This window comes from Netta rufina, assembly GCF_964035555.1.
Source record: "Netta rufina genome assembly, chromosome: 4".
NCBI classification, from domain to species: domain Eukaryota; kingdom Metazoa; phylum Chordata; class Aves; order Anseriformes; family Anatidae; genus Netta; species Netta rufina.
The window spans coordinates 49,697,049-49,717,665 of NC_140127.1; positions in this window are offsets into that span (position 1 = coordinate 49,697,049).

Sequence of the window (20,617 nt, forward strand, 5' to 3'; positions counted from 1 at the left end):
TGGAAGAGAAAAGCATTCAAAAGCTCCTCTTTTAAACAAAACGAAGCCAAGAATTCACCCAATACAATTAAAATTCAACTGAGTCCTATCCATGAGAAGCACACTACACACGATGAAATTTGTTTCACCCACAAACACGATTAACTGAGGACATCAACAGGAATTTATCTTACATAGGGCCATAAAATATATTTGCCATTATTTGTTTCAATTATTTTGATCTTTCCTTCTGTATAATCTACCTAGATCTACTCCAGTGACTTTGCTGGCCTGGTTTTCTTTCTTGCAAAATGCCCAGCTCTCAGATATATGGATAGTTTGCAAATACAACTCTCTGTAGTTATTTGTAGGAGATACTCACTGTAGTATTTCTTTCAAAACAGTTTTGTTTTATTAAGATGTCCAAGTGGCACATTTCTATACCAGTGCAATTACCAGGTGACATTGTTTTTACTTTTAAAATACCGTTTCCAAGTTTATCATCCCACTGGGTGACTTGTAATTCTAGTGGATAAACATGTTTCAGGTCTGCGATGGTATCCCTGGAGATGGTTGCCATAGTGCTTCACAGGATTTTATTTTTGCTCATTCCTCAAAAGCAGGACGTTGGATCTCTGTGGGAGGCCCAGGACTGCACTAGTCTCAGATTTTATTGGCTTTGCTATTCTGCCTCCACTGGGGAATAAACTGCTCAGATGTGTCACTGTCATCTTTACCATATTCCATCAGTCCTGCTCAAAATGGATGCCTCAAGCCACTCTCCCTATTTCCATAGGATTCTATCACACACCTGTTGAATTTCTCATTTGTTTCTACTTAGTTTCCACATGAAGCACAGATTATTCTCTGCTAAATATTTCAGATTGCATTTTCTAACATCATGCATAATACATTGAGTTTTTAACATTTTGGTTATGTATTTAAAATACTTAGGAAACAACAAAGTAACTGTGATTCTGACTGCCTCAGATCTTATGCTTTCCACATGAGCAAGCACACCTGTCTCTGTCCAGGTCAGTCTTTCCTTCACTTTGATAAATGCTTTCACCAAAACCTTTAATTCCTAAAAGTTTTAGGGAAAAAATGCTCAGTCTCATTTCTATGAAACGACCGATGTAATGACTATCAGAAGCGATGCCAGTAGCAATCAGGCACCAAAATATCTTTGGAAAGCTGAGTCATGCTGATCCATTTGAAGTGGTAAACCATATCCACTGTCTTTGCTTTTGTTATAAGACACCTTCAGCAGTGCCTTGTCTAAACAAAGTAAAAGGTGAAGGATCTTTTCATGCAGCAGAAACAGAATCTGGTTCAAAGTCAGAAACAGGTTCTGGTTCAAAGTCAGGTGTTCAAAATGTGGTCTCTAAAGGGCATATTTATGCAACAGATATCACAACAAAGCCTCTTCTCACAGTAGACAGAGCAATTGTTTTAAGTGAATAAGCACAGATACACACATTTTGTACACATTTTATATAACACACTTTTGCACACGTGTTTTATATAAAATAGCAACAGCCTGTCTTCTGTGGGATTTGCATCTTCAGCGGTACAGAGGAACAGAGAAGCATAAATGAACTCTGTTAGCCATATTTAACTTTTGTCTTGTGGTTGAATACATCTTAAATTTGGTATACAACATTCAAGAAGTGGGCAGGATGCAACTGAAAGACATCAAGGAGGAGAAAGCTTCCAAAGGAGCATGGGCACAGGGCAGTAACCTTCCACATTCCCTGCACAGATGTTCAGGTATGCTAGACTGCTGGTGTCATAACAACTAAAAAAGCAAGTGTTTTGTGACCCTAGACCCAGTCCTGAGCACAACAGGTTATGTGAACAGCAGCACTTGCCCAAACAGGATCTTGCCTTGTGGCGTGGCAGGATGGAAGTGATGGAAAGGGCATGACAACATCAAGATGACCAGAGTTGTCTGGGAAGTGGCTCTCTCCAGCCCACAAAAGCCTAAGAGCTCAGATATTTTTCTGTTCCTGGTCAAACAACTTTGGAAGCTTTTCTAGTTCTTTAGGCAGTAAAAAAAAGTATAAAAGGTGCTTCTGGGAAGACCCATGACCAATCCCACTGCTACCCTCCATCCCACAATAAAATAACACTCATCTCCCTGTGCTTGCTCAAACTCAGCAGTGAGCAACAGGAGTCAGACCTTTGCCCACTTCTCTTTCCCAGTGGTACCTGAACAGAGGTATTGCAGCTGCTGCAGCATGTTCAATTTCAGACCATCTTCTTCCACTGCATTCACTCGCCTTACAGTAAACAGCTTTTATCTGCTGAAGAAGAAAGGAGGCAGAAATCACCTGCCTTCAGTATGTGTAAATGACAACGTGCCCTCTTAGGTTTCCAGAGCTCACAGGGCCAGCTGTTGATAGAAAGTTGCTCTGCTTCATGTTCCAGCTGTGAACCTCTGGCATTGGCTTATCATACTGGGGCAGAATGGGGCCAGTTACTGTGCTCATCGAGCATGTCTACATGACACAGAGCTGCACCCAGCAGGCTAAGCAGCAAAGTTAAAAATCTCATCAGTGTACCGATGAACCTGGGTGAATATACCCTGTTGGTTAACAAGACTAATCAATTTGGGCAGCTATACATAGCTCCAGTGCCGTGACAGAAACATTCCCTAGTGGCCGACCAGGGCAGAGTTTAAACCAAAGAGAAAACATGGTGCCAATAAGTCAATAAGAAAACACAGTGGGATCCTTTCACAAGGATGTCAGTCAATGTTCATCTACTTCAGGTTAAAATAGAAACCCTCTCATAGTGACCTCTCTTCTTGTTCCCGTATCTACCTCTGTGTAAACTTGCATTGTTCAAAACGAAATTCTAAACTTTCCAGAGAAGCAAAAGCCTACATCTATAAACACATCATAGCAGATTTATGGTTGGACCAATTATATTATGTGTGTCTCTTAGAAACACCCAATAAAAAATTATAAATACTCCAAAGAGGCTTTAAGTACGAAGGAAATAAATGGACCCTGGGCACTGGAAGGAGCTAGACATGGTACAGGCAGGCGCCGGCCAAGCTGCCTCACATACTTGTCCTCGCATTTTTGAGCCTGGCCTGCAATTCCCTTCCTTCCAGGGGCAGGATCCCCTCGTGCCACCCCTGCATGTGTCTGTGTGCAGCCAGGCCACCAGCTCCAAAATGTCTGCTGTCAAAGAGGGGCATGGCCTGAATAGATTAGACACCTACCCATGTACGTGCATAGTATGCATACTTATGTGCACATACCATAATAGCCTCAGGGATTTTAATAGCTGGGAGAGAAACAAAGTTGGTGGGAAGGAGCAAATGACGTGAAGAAGTTCACAGTACAGAGACAGGGCAGAAAGCTGTGAAGAACAGAAAGAATGGGGCCACGTATGGCCTGTGAAGGGCAGGTACATTCAGAGACAACCCAGGATAAATAGAACAGTCAGAGGTAGCGGACAGCAACACGAACTACAAGAGATGACAGCACTTATCCTGTGCTGTCAACCAGTGAGTGGTGAAAAAAGATTGCACTGGAAGATGTGGCAGATGCTCAGGTGGAGCCACTCTTCAAAGAGCTCCTGGTAGCCCCAGGAACAACAGCAGCACCCAGCAAGGACAGCCAGGAGGTAGGAAGAGGCAGAGCTCTCATAGACAAACAAGAGCAAGATCCACCAGTAAGCCGTGTGTCACAACCAGATGAAGCAGAAAACAAAAAAGCTGAATTGCCTGGGCTGCTATGGAAAACCTGGGGAGAATGAGGACTTCTTTGCAAAAACCCTCCTCTCTTTGGTATCCCCTTTCTTTTGCTGTCATCAATGCCGTTGAACATTCTTTGAAGCTGAAATAATTTCCTTCATCCTCTTTTTCTCCCCCCTGCCCTTGTTCTTAGCCTGATTGAATTAACAATTTAAATTAATTAAAAACAGACTTGTCTAAGTCAAAGCTCTTTTATACAATGTGTTAAGAAGAAATATGCCACATGGTTGTAGTAGTTTCAAGTTTAAAGGATTTTACCTTTCCAAGCTCTGCAGATTTTCCCTATTGAGAAAGCCAATTTTATGTGATTACAAGAGTATCTTCAGAGCATAATTGTCACCAAACTTCATTCCTGCTTTCAGGAAAAGACTTTGATCTTCCTGACTCCCCTCCCATTCAAGTGAATACTTTTTTAATGCAAGAAATACCCAGTTGTTTTTCAAACTATTTACATTCTTCCTTTTCAAATCTGTTGTCCTTGTCCAATAGGATTTCTACATGCTCACAATTCTTGGGATATTTCAGTCTGTTTCAGACTGAATTGGCACTGGGGGGAGGCAGGGGTATGAAATTCTACACATATTCCTAGCAATACTGGCTGCACTGTCTCTGCTTACCGATCTTATCATAAGCCTTTTACTGTTTCCATTTTATCCTTCAATTAGACCCTTCTTCAAACCCATTCTCGCACATTCCTTCCCTAGGTTGTATAAAAGAAAGGTCTTTAATCTCTCCTTTCCTCTAATTGAAGCTGTCCTTCCCTGTGTGTTTTCCAGTGGAATGCTCTGCTTTTCATTAAGCAATGTCAGCAATACTCGGGTTGCTGTTCTTTCTGTTTAATGTGGTTTTGGAAGAATCATAACAACTTTTTTGTCTTTCCACAGAACATGGCAAGAGAATTTTAATTTATTAGCCTCATAAGAGAAAGCACTGCAGTATGGATGCTTTTGGACATCTAGGGTAAGAAAAAGACAAAGTTCTGTTTCTAAGTCCCAGATAGGTATCCTATTACTGGGAGTAGCTGCCTGATTAGACACTGACACGCCGATACCTTCCAACTGCAACTGGAGTGACTGCTGGTCAACCCTCTTAGGTAAACACCATGAGAAGGTAGAGCCAGGAGTGAAAAGGGGAAAGGCTCCCTGGGGCACCTTGTGGTGCTGTGTAGGGGCACAGGGTGCTGGGCAGGTCACAAAATCCTGATCCAGATCTGTGTGGCTGGAGGAGCTGGGACTGGCAAATCCCAGCAATAATTCAGTGTAAAGCGAGGGGAGATGTTAATCACTCAGATTTTGTTTGCACTGGAAATGCACTGATTAGCAGCCACCGAGGATCTGATCAGATTAAAGGAAGACAAATAGTGGCTGTTTCCTTAAGCAGGAGGTATGCCTCCAGCAATTAGCTGAGCTCCGCTATTATCCACCCTCCAAGGAGCTAACTTTGTCTCAAATAACGCACACAAGCAGTGATAACAGAGCAAGCTCCTGGCCTGACTTGAATTGAACGTGTATGGCTGCCAGTGCTTTTGTGGTGTGCAGTTTCTTAGGATCACACCTGCAGACAGCCAAGTTTGCTATGAAACAAGTGATGAAAATGAAAACAGCATACACAAAGTGTGCTGTAAATAGCACACAGCTGCTGGAGTAGGGTAATACCTGCTTTTCTCATCGTTTGCTTTTGGTCAGAAAGAAAAAAAAACAGCAATTATTGCAATTATTGTTTTTGGGTGGGAAGGGAAGAGAAGGCAAATTGAGGAATGAAAAGCAATTAAAAGCTTCTCAAGATATTTTCTGGTGTTTGTTCTTGCCTTCTGCTGCAGGGCCATTTCAAAGCCAGAGCTTAGAGATATGCTCAGATCGGAAGCAGGGACCATGACAACGCTCACAGTTTCATCAGGCTCAGTGTCTCTGTGAGATGTGGCACAAAACCAGCTCCTGCTGGCTTTCAGGACTCAAAACCACTGTAACACCTACAGACGCACTACCTAGGCCAACACAGGTATTTCTAACTACTAAGGTGTGTCCTGGAAACCCCCTTGCAGGTCCTTCAGGTAACAAGGGCTCTTGGGCAAGTGAAGGATTAGCCATCTTCCCAGATCTTATTCCTATTACCAATTCCCTTCTTTACAGGTCTATAAATATTCTGCTTTTTTCATTTTTTCAACATGTGTAGTGAGCAGCTTCCCCAACTGCCAACCAACAGAAGTATCTGGCAGCCTTAATGGCTAATGAGAGCCCATTTCTCCACCAGGGCTGTTGTCTCTTTGGTCTCAGGTGAAGGGTGCACCTGTGAGTGGGAACCCACACAGGCTCCCAGGTGCCCCACATCACTGTGGATTTTGGTTCTCTATGTTTGGGAACATCTGTTCCCAATGTTAAATGTTCAATATTTATCTGAATGAAAGCTTTTTACTTTGACTTTAAAAGATTAAAATTTTTAAACGTTTACAAAATTAAAGCTATTAGACATGAAGTAACTTCTAAATGGTAAACAGAAGAGTTACGTGTGGGAAATGGAAAAAGAATTATTTCACCATTATTGGAATACTTCATTGACTCTGTTTAGAACAATGTTTCACATAAAGAAATACACATCAGGAAAAAAATACTGTTACCAAGCAGCATTTTCTGATCACTGAAGGCAGTGGTCAAAATTTCCTGTTCAGCTTCAAAGTGATATTTGATGATTAGCTCTGATGAGTAGATCCCCACAAAAAAAAAAAAAAAAAAAAAAAAAAAAAAAAAATTTGGAGCCAGAGCCCTTGACAGAGGAGGTATTTGTGGAAATAGTGTTGAACATCAGAGGATCTCAAGATTCTGGGTTTGCTGCTCCAGTTCTTGACTCATCTTTTTCAACAGTTTTTTTTTTGTTTGTTTGTTTGTTTTCTTGTTTGGCAGGCAGCTCTTGTCTGTGTTTATTCACAGTCAAGTCCATTTCACTTTTCTGAAAGCAGATTGTGTAGAGCAAGTAGAGCAAGACCCCCACTTCCTTTCTTCTCGGGAAGAGTAAGATATAGCATCAGTCATCACGTTTTTATAAATGAAGTTTTTTGTATACTATGCACTGCCAACTAATAGCTTTAATTCATGCTGCATGAGGATTAATCTCTTCACAAAACGTGATAATTGTGGTTTGCGTCTGCAGATTTTTAGAATAAAAGACATTCCAGTTTAGCTCTTGCTCCCTGTCAGTGTCACTCTATGGTGGAGTTTCCAGATGGCTATTTTAGATACAAAATATTGTGGGTTTTAAAAGGAGTTTTGTAACATGTTGCAACTAAAAAAAGGAAAAAAAAAAAATGTTGTTTAAAGAAAAGTGTTGTTTAAAGACCTCCTTTCCAGTGAGTGTATTGATAAGATTTTATTCAAAAGTTATCCAGTAAAGATTTTCATGATTGTTATCACCTAATAGTATTATAAACTGTAGAATGAAAAAATTTAAATAAACCAGTCTATATTAGTCATCCTCTGGCCTTAGCTGCAGACCAGATTTCAAATACCTGAGTAATTAGATCCAATGACAGTTTTACTCATTTACTTCATTTTTGACAGCTATGCACTTTAAGACTTAAATTCTGCCTAAGTCTAAGCAGTGGTTCTGTGTTTACAAAAAAGTAACACAATACCTTCTCTCCTTTTCAGCAAAAGCTGGCCAAAATGCAGCACTTTCTATCCACAGCAGAGGATCCCCAGTGCTGGGATATGACTGTCTTCTGTGCTTCTGCTGTAAGCAATGCACTACACGGAGGATGCTTCTCTGAGGCAAAGTCTTCTGCATTTTATTGTCACAGGTAGCTGGGCTGTGCAGTCTTCACTGAGACATCACCTTTACCTGCTGAGCATTTGTGTTTTGTTTTTCACTTCAGTCATCTGTTGCCTTCCTTCCTACCATAGGTTATGCTGGGGAGATATCAGGCAGGGAAACAAAAGCTCTCACTGGATTGCTGTGAATATGAAAGGGGAAAAAAGCAAATAAAAACATAATGAATAATGCAAATTTTAACTGGAGCCAATGAGTGTGCAGTGCAATTCAGGAAGTTTGGCAATGGCTACTTCTTTTGTGTTGACCAAGAAACTGTAATTTTCCAGTGGACATCTGAAATGACAAAGCAGCTGAAGTGGGAGGTGTTGATTGAGAAGAGCCCAATCTAAACTCTAGGATTTCATAAATTTTTCTGTGCCACAGGGACAAGCAAGGCATAGTTAATTAACAGTTTAGATTAGTGCATGCCATATATAGTATAATATGGCACACCTGGAGTTATTTCACTAGGTTCTGGTCCATGTGCTGTGACATACATATTTTCAGGTGACTATTTTGGGATCTTCAATCATTCTTTAATTTTTCAAGCTGTCACCAGGCATGTGTTTGTTTTATTGCAAACGTGCCTATGACTGATGTTTGGATGAGTTCAGACAGAGTGTATCAAGCTTTTTTATTTGGAAGAATGCCCTTTTTGTTGCAAGTGGCCTCAAGCGTCACTCTTAGTCTTATCAAGAACTACCTCTTTTATCAATGTCATGTGGTGCACCTTCAGATCCCTGAGACAGTGGCTGGAGATGTTTAACGACTTTCAGTGTCATTGCAGTTATTCAGTTTGTCCCAGTGCTCTGTTGTTAGAGTCCCATCCTTCATGAAAGATAAGAAAAAAAAAATACCAGGGAGAAAAGCTTTACCCAGCTCAACCCTTTGGATCCCATATTCAGGGCTCTCCAGACTTGCACACTTGATTTGCAGTGCCATAGTGCCATGTAGCAATCTCCACCCAACTCCAGACATGGCAGGCTGGAAGAACCACTGTCCTCTCCTATGCTTTTCCTGCTGCTCACGGAAGCCAGCTCCTCTCCAGCTTTCCAGTACTTCCATGCAAAGGGATCTCACATCCCCACCACGTAGGTGATTCAAGGCAGGCCAGGTCTGTTTCCTGAGAAACCCAGGACAACTTTCCTAGTCCTATTGCCTGAGTGCATAAAAACCTACTCCAGGCTTTGGTGAACAAAAGCAAACATATCACACCTAATACAGCTTAAATATGAACTTGTTCTTCTTTTTAACTTTGTCTCCCTTGCAGAGTCTTGAAACCATCCTCATTTGTACACCAGGAACTGCAGTCCACGTCATGCTGGTTAGCTCTTCATGAATGGCTTCCAGATGTCTGCCCAAAGCTGTGTGAAGAGTTCAGTAATCAGGAGACCCAAACAGTAGGGTCACAAAGTGCACCACAGAAAGGCATAATATATCTATCATACAAGTTACATCCTCTTGCCTCACTTTCTTCCATCCAAAGCTGCCAAATATTAGGCCCTTTCATCTGTCTCTCTATAGAAAACATTTACAACTCTATCTTCTACACTACATCTCAAATTGACAAATTGATGTTTTTTCTTATTGTAGTGTGTGTTTGATTCTGGTCTAAAACACCTACTCTGTCAAGCTATTGCCTCTGCCATATCTGTTATGTGCTGCAGTGAGAAGTCCTCTGTTTATCCAGTTTTACACAGTTCCTTTTATACCTCACTCATGGAAAATCATAAAACAGAGGTTGAAACATGAAAGTAGGGTGTCATGGTTAGGTTTCCCCTTCAAAATCCACTTTTAACTATTTCTCATCCTTCTTCACACTACTTGGAGTAACCATTTTCAGGACTAGGCATTGTCTGACCTTGTTTTTAGAAAGCTGGGAAGATGAAATTTCCTGATCTGAATGGAAAAGGTTGGCTAATATTTTGTACGTGTTTTTCTTTAGGAAATATGTAGTACCAGAAAGTAGAAATAAAAGATGAAAGATGACTTTCAACCTAGTTCTGCTGTGCAGCATGACAAAATTCAAGAGCAGCTCAGGTCTGCAACAGCAAGCACTGACAAAGGCTGCATTTCAGCTATCTGTGTTTACATGACCACTAATTGACAGTGTGACAGTGAATTCATTACACTGGGGAAGCTGGCAGAATCTGTTTGGATAATCCATTTATTCTAATTTTCTTGTCAATTGACAAGGAAAAAGAAAAAGGAAGCACACGCCAGAAAAAACATGGTAAGATTAATTTGCAGGAAGGTTGGTTTATATATGTTAGGATGATACAATTATGGACAGTTAAATTTTAATGGCCCGTCTCGATGGCCATTCAAATCAAGTAACATGGTCCACTGACTCTTGTCACAATGAGCTATAGCCAATGCCAAAGTATCATTTATCTCTGCAGTTTCACTTTCCAAGAACAGGAGTTTTAGCGTTTTATTTATTTAGGTATCATTCATTTTCTTATTTTCAAGCTGATCATACCTCTACATAAAATGTCATATCTGGTCTTCAATCATAACTCAGGGCTGGAAGGAAGCAAAACCTGCTAGGAATGTGGTAATCCTGACAGAACTCATCATCTGTGGACTATGAGGTGTGTGTGAGCCAAAGCATTTGATGGGAATATGCCCATTACACCAGATTTTCTTCATATTACTGTCAGAACTCTGCCTGCTGTCTGCCTGCTGCAGTGTACTCAGGCCACCTACCTATTTATGAGCCCGTATCTACTGAATGACTCCATCAGACAGACTGCTATAAGGCCAGGAGCATCAGAGCTTTCAGGCTCTGAGCAATATCACCTGAATCTGTGGGAGCAAGAGCCCCAGGTAACCCCAGCTCATGGCAGTCCTGAGACCTTCACACCTGGGACTGTTCTTGCAAAAAGACTTGGATTCAAAACTAATTCAAGACATGCAGCTGCAGAACAAGAGCTAACAGGACCTTCCACCTCTTTGCCCAGGATACAAGGGAAAGCCTTCTGACAGAAAGTGGGTATCCAATCCTTACATTAAATATCTATTTCAAAGGCCACTCTAGTTTCTGCAAACCCTACTGCATGTGTTTATTTTTGCTTTCAAGGTACATCTTATGGTTTTACCAGGACGGATCACATACATCAAGTTTCTTATGCCCTGCAAGAATGAGGCCTTTCCCCACCTGCCTGCATGAGCCCAAAGATCAGACATTTACAGTAAAAAAGCATGGTGTACCAGATGTGTTACAGCTTCTTAGCATCATACCACAAATTTAGTTTTGCTGCCATACACACAATCAAGTTGAACAGACATATTAATCATATCTGGAGGTAGCCATTTTGTTTGCCTTTTAAATAAGACAGTTGATCACAGATGGATTATCTTTATCCCTGTGCACAATGCCATGACCTTTCTGGACTGCTATATAAATATTTAGTCTTTTCTTTTGGCATCCACTCATTTCCTGTGCTTCAAACAAAGAGATTACTAACCGCAAATACATTTGTGATGAATGCTCAAGTAAAAGTAAACTCATCGTTCTCTTCAGCAAACAAACAGAGTAGAAACCTGACAAGAACAAAACCACTGTAGTCTGAAATGTATTCACCACTGACTGAACATAGGTTAGGATCGCTATTACCATTTATCATTGCCTTCTGGCAAAGCAAGACCCATGTCTAAGCAATTACTTCCTGTCACTGAACTCGTAATGCCCTTTGCTGTGCATATTCATAGCCTCCTTACCACCATAAAAATTGCAGGCTTTCATGTTGTATAGATTTGAAGAGCTGGAATGGACTTGTGAAGGTAAAAAGCCAGGAGGTATTTGCACAGCAAACCTTATCATGTCATTCAGACCCACTTTCTCCACTGGGTATTCCTCCCACAGTCCAGTTTGATAGCCCCATTAGTAAATTTAGAACAAACGCACAAAAAGTAAAGCACAAAGCATTCTGGCCTTGCTTTAAAAGGCCATTTTTCCAGGCAGTGGGCCAGATTCACATCATTATCCCCCTTCCTGGCCTTTCCAGGTGACAAAGAATGCTGTTCACTGGTGACACTGTTATTATCAGTTGTGACCACAGAAGAAGAATACTTGAAGTATAGCGCCATTTCATGACTATTCATTCAAAAGTACCTAAGGTCCAGATCTCTTTGGTCTGAACAGATGTTAGAAGATTTGGTTGGTTCCGCAGCTGTGAACCCCTTGCTAATGCATCATTTCATAGAAACCTTTCCATTTTAATTGAAGACAGATGGCATGCTGAAAGGGGCCATGTCAGTCTAGCCTAATAACACGAATAAAGCAATAATTATTTCCTTCTGTTTTTTTTTTTTTTTTTTTTTTTTTTTTCAGTTCAGTGTATTTGAAGCTGTTACTGTATTTTCTGCTTTGCTCTTTAGTGTATAATATGAAATCCCTCAGCAACAGAGGGTACTCCAGACTGGATGCAGCAGCAACAAATACTGCAGACACATTGAGAAACTAAAGAGTCCTAGAAATGTAAGTGCTCCCCTTTTCTCAGCCAAAGCTTAGCAGGAAGGAAAAATAAAATAAAATAAAATAAAATAAAATAAAATAAAATAAAATAAAATAAAATAAAATAAAATAAAATAAAATAAAATAAAATAAAATGGACATTTTCAGGGGAAATGGGATACTGCTTTTCAATCAGTTCTTTACCAAGCTAAGACTGCAAAATTGTTGGCCTCCTCAAAGGTCACTTTTGTTCAGATCATGAAGTGGGGCACTTGCAGAAGAGCTTCAAGAGAAGCTAAAGTCAAATACTTACATACAACAGATCTTGAAGTCAGGAAATGTTCAGGCAACACCAAATAGAAACAAAACAAGAGGAAAAAATCTGTATTATGATGCACAGTAATGCAACTAAGACTAAATTATGCCTATGTTAATGATGGTTTAGAGTTATTAGTAGTTGGGGAAGTCAGAATAATGCAAAATAATACTGCACAATACATTCCTGGAGTGGAAAAAGCGGAATCAGCTATCTTGATATTTGTTATATTTCGTGCAGATTTGAATCATGTCAGAAGTTCATAAGACTTTACATTTTATCAGTAGAAAGATATTCCAGTTCCAGTGTTAGGAGATTTGTTTTCTAGGGGTGTGTTGGACCAATCAAGAATGTGCAAAAGATACAACATCTACAAACCAGTGTTACAGAGGGAGGAAAGATAATGCATTTGCACTGATTCCTTAGGTGTGTGGCAAGCACCGAGGCAGGCTGAAGAGAAAGGGGGAGCTCAGTGGGGAAGGTGGGAGGTATGCAGATAGGGGATTGGAGCTGGAGATACGAGGGAGAGGTTAGAAAACTGCAAAGGGTCAAGGTAAAGAGGGGTCTTCTGAAGAAGCAAGAAAGCTGTGAATGTTGAGAGAAGGTGATAAAATACCCCATGTTGGGTGTTTTGCATGGGAAAGTCATTGCTTGAGTAATACACCTGTTGGCCTGATGAGAGAAAAAAGGCCAGTGACAGTGAGAACCACAATATATAAAAGCATAGATTGACTGTTCACTTCCTTGGGGTGACTGTAGTGAGCAAACAGATTTCTCTGTCCCCTCTTGACCTTACTACCTTATCCGCAGCCTGTGTCCAGAAGGTTCTTCTTACCTTTGAAAAAAAAAAAACAACTTCCAAAGGCCTTGAGCTTGATCTATTTTTTTTTTTAAGTATCCGATTCCAATAGTAGGTTTTATATAAGTGTGGGATCTTTTTTTTCCCCCCCTGAATAAATGCATCAGTGCTATATTTCCTTCCATTTATCGCCTGCAGCCTTGCATATGTGAGAAACCACAGACACCTTCCCTTTGGGAGGAAAAATCACTCAAGTCTGTATTAGCTGAAAAACACAGAAGTAAACCAACTGTTGAGGTAAAGGCTTGAGCTGCTTTCAACTGGAAGCATAGAAGCAAACTTCCAAACTGATTTGTACAGGACTGCTGCTTTCACAGAAGTCTCTATACAGAACAGGGGGCACAGCTCAGCATGATGACTCACAGACCTTCTCCCATGGCACCTGCTAGAGCAATCCTAAGAGCAGACTGAACTTCGGGTTGCTTGCAGGGGTTGGTAGCCACCATCCTTGATTCTCGTGGGCAGCCTGAGCTCTTTTTGCTTTAAGGCTATTCAGCCACATACATCCAGTGTCAAAGTTCTCCTAGGATGGATGTTACAGCCCTTTCAAATTATGGGCAAGAGAAGTTAGCAAGACATATCTACACAGCAGATATATGTCCTTTGAAGAGTATGCTAAATGCTAGATACACACTGCTTCCTGCCAGATATACCATCAGTCACCTGAAAGCTCATCTCAAAGTAGTTCCTACAGTCAGACCACGTAGCTGAAGCCATAGGCTATTTTTATTGGCCAGAGATTATGTCCTTTGTCATCACTTTCATACTCTCCTGTCACTCCTCTCTCCTCCTACACTTGCTCTTAGAAGTTACATTGCCAGGTGATGTTACCTTTAAGTGTTGGAACTATAACAGTGATTAATACATGAGCAATTCTGTCCATCTCTTTGAAATAAATTATAAAACTCTGTTTCCTCTCCCCTTAAAAAAAATAAATAATTATTATTATTTCCATTTTTCTAAATACAGTTTTTGTCTTTTTGACATAATTGTACAATACCATGCTTTCTGATGCAATGTCACTTTGTACACAGATGTTCTATGTCAACATCCCCTGAAAGCAGCATTCTGTAACTTTAGCATCAGTGTTATTCCAAAATTATCTCCATGTCACATCAGTCAACTACTGTAGATACAGCAAAAATGATAATGTTGCATTAATTTGTTCTGTTTTCTTACTTAAAACATCCTCCAATTGAAATCACACAGTGAAATTGGCCAGTGAAACAAGAGAATAACAAAAGTTGAATAATTACGTATTTCTCAGGACATGAGGTTAGAGGACATACAAAATTTAAGAACAATGAATAGATAAACAATATGAAAGTTTCTTTACAAAGCCTTGCAAAAAGAAGAGAACAACCTTCAAAAACAGGCAATGGAATGAACATAAAGTAATCCTGATTCTTAAATAAATAAAGATTGTTACAGGATTATGAACTCAGACAAAACAAGAACAAAGCTTTCTTTCTGATGAAAGACACAGAAAAAAATATAGTGATCCAAGAAGCATCAAGGGCATTTATCTAAATATAAACCATAATTATTATAAGGGCAAAAGAAATCCACAATGCAGACGGCTTTCATTATTATTACAGTAGTGCCAATCTTCATAGGAAAATAAAATGTAATTTCATTATGGTATCATTACTTTATATAGAGACTATGGGTTTAATATAACCTTTTTTCTTCAGATGGAGAAGAACTGTAACAATGATGAACACTTTCAGAAAAAACATTGTGAGATTTTCCAAAGATAGAAGACATCCTTACCAATCTAAAGACAGTATTGACAGTCACAAAACCTGGCTGTAATCCTCAGTTTTGCCTTTACAATCTTGTGTGTGGCCAAAAAGAGGTCATTTCATGTCGTTGTGCTGGAGCTCATTACATGATGCACTGCTTGCCTTCATTCTGGGGTTCTCAGTGGTTTGGTACAGGAACAAAAATGTCTTATTATAAAATATTTTGGTTGATGAACTCAAATTTTAGTGACAAATTAAGAAAACTTTTGATTTCCTTCATTCAGCTTCATTCACTATTTTCTCTACTACGAAATAGTGCTCCCCTTCTCCAATACTGTATGAAACTAATTTAAGTGCCATTGTTTTCAGAGGAAATGGGACTAAGGCCTTCATGGAAACTACAGGCAGTATTGTGGAAACATTGGAAACTACCATGGAAACTTATTCATGGAGGGCATAAGAAGCAGAAAGAGTTAGTCATTTTTGAAATTATGTAATTTGTAAGGTGTGTGGTTAGTTCTGGCAGTGAGAAGTGAGATTCTTTAACAGGCCTAATGAACAATGTCAAATTCTATGCTTAAATATTTAATGTGATTTAACTGCCCAAGAGTATCCTGTTGCAGGTTGTCTGGCTTTTGAGGCACATGAAATCCCATCAGACTCTGATGCATATAACGTTACAACCCTAATAGAGCTGTCAGCATATGACACAGATGTCAGCCTTCTCTTGGGGGATCCCTATTCAGAAATAATTAGTTGGTGGCATCAATGCTTTAAAACAAAGGAAAGAACCCAGATAAGAGATGCTAAGTGATTCCAGGCTTTCTGATAATTGAGCATGCACACAGAGCTTGAATTTAGAGAGGACTGTTGGTGGTGTGACCACAGCTTTAGGTTCTGCCTCTAATCAGCATGTTGCTTGAACTGCTAAAGAAATCTGGTTGTTTGGTTTACAATATAGGGGACATATTCTCAGGTTATATAAGCAGCTACCATATAGGAAGATGGTACTTTATATCATCTGATGTTCTGTGGAATAATGAAGATAATTTTCCAATAAGATTTCATTATTTTTAGGGAGTTTAGTGAGTGGAAATTTTGACAATGTCACTTTCAATGTGTGAAAGGTTTTATGAGCCTTTTTCCCCCCCATCTACTGTACTCCAGGCTGTTTAGCAAGATTAATACCAGGATACATCACTTGAAAAATAAGTATGGAACTAATCACAACTGCCTGCAGCATTAGGCAGCCACCTCTCTTCTATTTCACAATTGTTTTCTCTGAAATTTGCCTGGAGACATAAGAAGACTAAATACCTGGTACAATTGTGAAAACAATAAATCCTCCCCTCACAAAAAAACACTGATATTTCAAACTCAGATGTGCTAACCAGTATAAGAAAACTCATGTTACATCATGCTGAGACTCTAATAGAAATTAAACTATCCCTCATCTCAGCTTCATTGATCTGTGCTTTGTAATCAGAGGAGTTGATATTTCTAGCACATACATGTCTGATTAATAGGCAGAAGTTGTCTACCTGGTAGATACTATCGCTAGGGATACAGTTGTCACAAAGGGGAATTTTCTTTAAGATAAACCATCAAAAAGCCTGTATCCCTCATAGTTTCCATTTATTCCTTTCTCCTTAAAGGCTTTAGTGTGTTTACATGCAACATTTTTTCTGATGGTTTGGCTATAAAAGTTGCTGACAGTAACATATACTCATCTTTAAAATTACAGTCCTGTTAAAGGCATTGAGCTTCAGGTATTTCTTTATGAAAGTTTCTTCTACACTAGTCTAGCTGTAGAAAGAAGTCTTTTCATAAACGAGAATGAACCTCATTGTTTTGAAAATCTGCAGCAGCATTTCAAATGCAATCAGTGGCCTCTATTGAAAAAAAAGTTATAACAGTCCTCAAGAGGACTGAAAATGGCTTAAGTGAGAAAAAATATGTAAAGTTTTCTACTGGTCCAAACTGATATGGTCTTATTGAACCAGCCTACATTATGAAAGGTAAACTTATTTTCTGCATATCACATTATTGCCTCTTCTATACTAGTGTCTGAAATGAAAATCAAGGTAATACAACTTCAGGTAGCCTTGGGCTGCAAGAGACCATTTTCCCCACCTCCGTACAAGCACATTTGCTTCTTTATCTTGCAAGACCTTTGCAAGAGAATCTGGACTTCCAGTGTGTCATGCTGGCACTCAACAGCTGCTGGATGTACGTGATGGCAGGATTTTCATAGCATATGGCAAGGTAGACCAAGTATCTCCCCTACCCAAAGCACATTTGCTTGGTGGTGTGTGCATTACCAGCCTCCCTGACGTCAATGGCACCATATCAGATCAGTGGTTCTCCCTGTAGTGTTTGAGAATCATAGCAGGGACTTCTTGGCAAAGTCAGGAATTTCTTAAATCTAATATAGAGTCTAGAGTCCTCTCCCTCCAGCACAAGAATAAGCAAAACAAAAATGAGGAGTGGTGATATTTTTAAGTGTAGAAATAAAAATATTTTTAGAAGATGTTGAAAACAACAAAAATGCACTTTTAGCTTTTGGTTTATTACTATCATTTGCTTGCTGTTCACTTTCAGAATTCACAAACAATGAACAACACTGATGTTATCCAGTAATAAAAATCTGCATAAAATTAAAAGAAAATAAAGCTTGGAGGCCTCTGTGTTTGCTTTACTTGGAGCTGTCAGAGCAAAACAAAGCAGAAGGCCCTATTAACCATGTAGTTATGGAGGTAGTAAGAAAACAAGGGTATATCATTATAACGTGTTCTGATGCTTATAATTGGACAGCAAGTCATTTTCTAAGAATATCTAATTCAAGAGCTTCAGGACACATACAGCTCTGTGTGAAAATCTAAACGCCTCTTTTTTCCTTCTATTTTAATTAGTGCGGTTGCTTTGCACTTTAAAATGCATTACAAATCACCATCAATTATTAAAATACGTCAGCATTTTCTACAGAAAAAGATTTTTCTCACAACAGGTAGAGCAGCTAGAGCTGTAGATAAGAGTTGATCTGAGTCAAATCTGTCCTACAGTGAGGCCATTTGCCCTGATCCATGGGCTGAGAGAGGAAAACATCAAGTGCTTCTAGACGAACCAAAGAACAGCCTTTTTTCTACAAAACAGTTCCCTCTAGGAATTTTGCTAAGCTTACTAATTCTTGTCCCTGTATGAGCCAAAAGTTGGGTGAGCACCAACCAGGGGAAATGAGCCAAATGATACCTGCCATATGTGTGGCAAGGGTGGCATGGGGCAAACCTAGATGTGAAAAGAGTGGTAGAGTTTGTCTAAAGGAAGAGCATACTGTCTGGAAAACCTGAGCCAAAATTTCAGTGTTTCATGTGGAACCTGTGGACAATGCCAGGGAGCTGAGTGAAAACTAAAAAGAGCCTGAAATCACTGAGTGATCATCACTTCCTTCTTCCAAGCTCAAAAATAAAAATAAAAATCAAGAATGGAAATTTTGGCAAAAATCATCTTATCTAGCTGTTTGAACTGTACAGGGATAACTTCACCCAGTAATGGGTGCTCACTCTCTCAAGTAGGTTGCAAGCCTCCCACATGAGCTATAATATATTTCTGCACACAAAAGCCCATCATAGTCAGTAGAAGCCCATCAGCCAAAATCCAATATCCCATGGAAAAGCAAAGCCAAATTCCCCCCTAGGAAACCCCTGAGCAGATGTACTGTAAACAAGAGACAGCCTTGGAACAGGAGAATCAAACTCCTACCTAAGAGCTAAAACAAACACTTCCTTCTGGCAAGGAGGCTGGGACTAAATCAATATTTCTCCTGTTTACCCCTTGTGATGTCTCAGAACACAGGCACACTTGTTCCTGAAGCACCGTCCTTGTGCAATTGCACATGACTGTACACAGCTCTGTCGGAAAGTGTAGCTATTTGTGCAGCCTTGAGGAAAGACAGCCAAAAGTCAAGCACCAAAGTAGGAGTCACAGAGAAACATACACGGATATTTCTCAGTTCAAGTACCATTGTCTTCCTAATGTTGTCACAACCATTCAAAGTAAGGAGTTGCACATGAACAAAAGCATCCATATCCCAGCTGGCAGGTATCTGCACTTACTGCACTTTATTAAAACATTTATGGAGGAGCAGCTTCCAAGAAGACTGAGTCTAGCACAGAAGCAGCATATTCATCTAAGGTTACCTCAGAGTCCAGATGTCATCCAGCTTGATCCATGCCCTGGAACCTGACTGTGGCTGCAACATTTATAATTCACAGAAGAACACCATAATTTAGTCTGGCTTTTAAAAAAATATACAAGAGTTTAACACGCATGCTGAAAACTTACAGTAGTTACTGACAGCCAAAGCTTCAGAAGGCCTTAATCTACCTCATTTCTTGATTGAGAGGCCAAGACTGTGTTGTTCAAAGCCCACCCTAAACTGCTTCTCAGAGGCACCTTGTTCCCGTATTCGGCTAAGCCTAGAGATTTAGTTCTGGGTATAGTTTGGATGGTTGGGTGGGGTTGTGGTCATAAAAGTTATTTCTGGCTCAGTAGGGCTGATCTCTGCAGCACCTCTCCTGGCCACAGGAGTGGGATGGGCTCCCCTGCAGGGCCATGCAGAGCAGAAACCAAGCCTTAGGTGCTCCTGGACGTCTTCTGGATGAGCTTGCCTCTAGCCATTCACTGAAGGGGGAGATCTTAAAGTGGTGCTTCCTGAGATCACACTCTCCACTTCCACGGAAGGGATTAGGCCTGCCAGAGAGCAACTCAGAAATAGAGGACAATTTGCAGCATTAGAGACTTACCTCTCTTATCCAACTCACTCACAGTCCTGCTCCACAACTCAGTGGAGACAGCAAATACTGTCAGAGATACTGTGTTAGCTTTGATCACCAGAAAGAGAGAGAAGGACAAAGTTACTGTAAAGTTTCACCAGTATGTGGGTCCTAATTCAGAAAACAAACACCTCCATAACTGTAATCACTAATCCAAAATATCATTACACTTCAATGAAAGTACAGCTTTAAGCACAAAAATGTTTGCTGTGCAGAACTGGCGTACCGAATACTCTCTCAGGTACCTATTTCTGAGAAGCAGAAAAGCTTTTTAAGGAGCCTTCATCCTTCATTTAGCTGGAAGTGACTGAAATAGCTGCATTAAGTCTGATGGCTGTGATGTTCATCCTGCAAATCTCATGTTCCACAACCCCTCAAATACTTGTACTTTATACTCAGCAGATTACTGCCCTGTTCCTTGATGCTGCTTGTTGCAGGCAGACTCTAAGATGAAGCAATTTCTGTAGTACTTTTAAACAGATGCCGAAGTAAGAGCTAATGGTAATGTCCCATCCATCGATTATTCCCCTGACCCATTATCACTATGTGAATACTCATAACTCTAATCTGCTCTGGGCTTCCTGAGAGGCTGCCAATGTGTTGCTTTTGTTTGTACAAAGTTTAGCTCTCTCTTGATAAGCTCCTGAATTCTATAATAAAACAGCAAGAGCAAAATGTACTCTGGAAGGTGGCCTAATACAACGCTGTGGAACCGATTTTAAATCACAATGTCACTGCCTTTTTGGAACTTTTTCCCATTCTAATGTGCATGTCAGCTGTGATAAAAATATTAAGCAACAAGCTTTGAACTATTTTGGTGCTCTGATGAAGTGTTTGAACAATACAACCATGTCAAT